Genomic DNA, 3,609 nt, shown 5'->3' with positions numbered 1-3,609 from the left:
ACCTTTTACTCAATTTGATCAAATAAATTTAAGTTAAAGGTATGCAATTTTAAGAAAACGCAATTTCTTAGTTTTTATGCATACGACTCATTGTATGTAATTCCTTTGTATTTTTTATTTTGTTAAAAAATACAATAAACAAAAATTTTACGTTTTTTTTTGCCGAAGTGACGATTTTTTCGGGTAAAGTGACGATTTTCCAGCGAAAGCTTTCGGCAACACTGCTCGTAGCAGCAAAAAGAAGTGTTGCCGTTTTGATCCATATACTTCAAAAGTGATACGTGTTTGTGCAAATTTTCGGAAGATACTTTATTTTCTCGCTCATTTCGCGTGATACTTTAATGTTTTCCCATTGTACAAATTTTGATACATGTTAAAGAGAAAACATCTATGTGTGTATACAGTGCCTGCTTTTAAAACTTGATCGAAAATATTCAAACGTTTTGGGGACAAATAAGCTAAGCCGGTAAATTTCGTTACCATCGCATAAGCTGGTAACAAAGTATTGCCCCGTGAATATGAAATCGTTTACCTAGCCGAACGGGTATCCAGACTAGTGATAGAACAATACGAGTAACGAGTACAGAATATCGATACTTTTCATGAGTATTGAGTAGTGTCGAGAACTCGATACTTTTTCACAAGTACTGAGTAAGTATCGCGAATACCAAATGGTATCGGCAGGTAAAAACCTTTTTAAATATATTTTTTTTAATTACATAAAAAATTCGTTCTTTGAATTGCATTGAAAAATGTTTAAAAGTTATCCAATAATCATTATGGCGAAAGCTCGAAATTTTTATCTTGGATATGTGAATGTCGTGAAAATGAATTTAATTCAATACTGTCAAATCTCAGAAACATTTCAACATTGGGCTCGGTTGAAAATTCTTAAATAATTGGAAAAGAAATTCTTGTCTGACCTTCGAATGGGGGAATAGTGTGGTCTTCGACTCGGCTCGGAGACTTGGCCATTCTCCAGTATAATGGAGCCTTCGTTAATAGTCCGGTCAATTTAGACATTCGAGGTTACGAAAATTCCCACCCAGCCAAAAATTGGTAGGATTGTTCAAAACACCATCATAAATGAAATGTAAAAAGTCCTCATCGATCCGGTACCTGGAAAAAAGTTACTCGAGGTCAAAGTTCACAAAAACGGGTTTTTCGCGATTTTCAGCAACACGGTAAGTTTATCATAAAATTAGTTTAGACAAAAATTGTAGATCAGACAATAATCTATAAAAACTGTCAAAATACTTTTTTCCCTAAGAGCCACCGTTTCCGAGATATAACGATTCAAAAAGTTGGAAGTTGGAAGAGTTGTAATCGGCATGATATGTATAAGTTCAACAAAGGTGGCGTGGAAACGTGTGCATATTATGACGATTACAACTCTTCCAACTTTTTGAATCGTTATATCTCGGAACCATTTGCATTCAAAAACTTTAAATAAGCTTTTTGTTATAAATATTTATTTACGTTTGTAGAAGTAAACTTATTGCAAGTTTATTTGAAAAACTCCTTTAGAAATGCTTGTTAATCAGATTTCAACTATTAAAATCAGTGTCTATTCAATTTACAAATAGGAAGAGGTCATACAAGCAAAGTAACCTGATTTTTATTAACCTTTCTCGTTTGCTTTAAGTATACTTGGAAGTTCGAGTATTATCGATACTTTTAAGCAAATATGAGTACTGGCATCGATTCTTCTTTAGAGCATTCTATATGAGTACTAGTATCGATACTTTTATAAAAAGTTCTATCACCAACCAGTGGTGCTAGCTTAGTCATTTTCCGGCTTGATTTAGCCGGTTGCGATAGCAAACAGCCGGAAAAAATTCGATTTAGCCGGCAGCCGATTTGTTAACCGATTTGCAAAAAAAAGTCAGCCGTTTTTAGCCGATTTCGCCATTCGTCGTATTTCATTAAAATTCAATATAACATATACATAACATATAAGTTTCCATTTTTACATATTTGGCAACCCAAAATCTATTAGAAACTGCTAAATTTATCTCGGAGAAAATTTGCATGTCGGACTGTATTAAGTATATAAAATTTAAAGAATTTTCTCTAATCCGAAAAGTCTTAAAAACTGAGCCGAATTCAATGATTTTTAATTTATGTAAATATATAGTGACACAAATATGAACTGGGACGCAACTAAAATGTATTAATTTTTATGAAAGTATTGCTGATTACTTAAAAACACCATTTAAATCCAAATTTCATATTTTAGGCAAAAATTATGAAAATTCTGCATTTTTTTTTATTTAAAATTTTAGTAAAGTAAAATGAAAATTTAAGGTTGATTTTTGGCAATTTTTTGTTGACAGTGTTCCGCATTTTTTGGGTGCAAAAAAATCCGTAACAACATTATAAAAAATTACAAAAATCAACGGTAAGTTCCAGCTACTTAAAATTTTCACCACAAATATTAGACTAAATTTTAATGGCCTACAAAACTGCCTACATACCATTTTGTAAATATGTATGCCGATTAAAAAGTTAAAAACGTTGGTGAAATTTTTCAGAATTTTCATAATTATTGAACAAAGTCTGAAATTTCCATAAAAAAATAATAAACATTAAACTAAAAAAAATCAAAGAAGGACGTAGCGGAAACTTTCTTTATACAATTTTTGTTATGAATGGCTTAAATTTAAGTGCGAAGTTTTATACGCAAACATTTAAGTATCTCGCGAAATGAGCGAAAAAATAAAGTATCATCCGAAAATTTGCACAAACTCGTATCACTTTTGAAGTACTTATGTAGATCAAAACGGAAACATTGCTATTTGCTGCTCCGAGCAGCGTTGCCGAAAGATTTCGCTGGAAAATCGTCACTTCACCCTAAAAAAATCGTCATTACGGCGAAAAAATCGTAAAATATTTGTTTATTTTTAACCGACTTCCAAAAAAGGAGGAGGTTATCAGTTCGTCGGAATATTTTTTTTTTTTTTTTTTTATGTATGTTACCGCATAACTTTGGACCACGTCAACCGATTTCGATAATTCTTTTTGCATCGGAAAGGTAGTGTCTCAGAGGTGGTCCCATTCTAATCTGGTTGAGATCCGATCAGTGGATCATGAGATATATATACATATATATTTATTTTTATATGGGATTGAAGTCGGTTTTTTTTTTGCTAAAAATTACTTGTTTTTTAACAAAATAAAAAATACAAAGGAATTACGTCCAATGAGTCGTATGCATAAAAACTAGGCAATTGCGCTTTCTTAAAATTGCATACCTTTAATTTAAATTTATTTAATCAAATTGAGTAAAAGGTCTGAAATTAAAAAAAAAACAGCATTTGCTTAGGTTTTACGCATACGGGCTAATAAATATGACCACACATTGCAAAACCAAATGGAACCCACATTGCATATGGGTTAATAAAAGTGTATTTGTCATTATTAACGACAATTTAAAATTATAATTTAAAACACAACTGCTTTCAAATAGTTGAACTCCACTGGTTTAAAGTTTTTGAAGATTTTATCCAGTTTTAAAGTAGGGGTCTTCACACCGAGCTTAGTACTCGGTGTTCTGTAATTTTTCCCAATGTATTTCGTTTGTGTAAAATTATTTTATTATCGGTGTAC

Source organism: Rhagoletis pomonella, unplaced genomic scaffold (genome assembly GCF_013731165.1).
Source record: "Rhagoletis pomonella isolate Grant_MI unplaced genomic scaffold, Rhpom_1.0 Rhpom_scaffold_00007, whole genome shotgun sequence".
In the NCBI taxonomy this organism is placed as follows: domain Eukaryota; kingdom Metazoa; phylum Arthropoda; class Insecta; order Diptera; family Tephritidae; genus Rhagoletis; species Rhagoletis pomonella.
Note: the sequence above shows the minus strand (reverse complement) of the source record.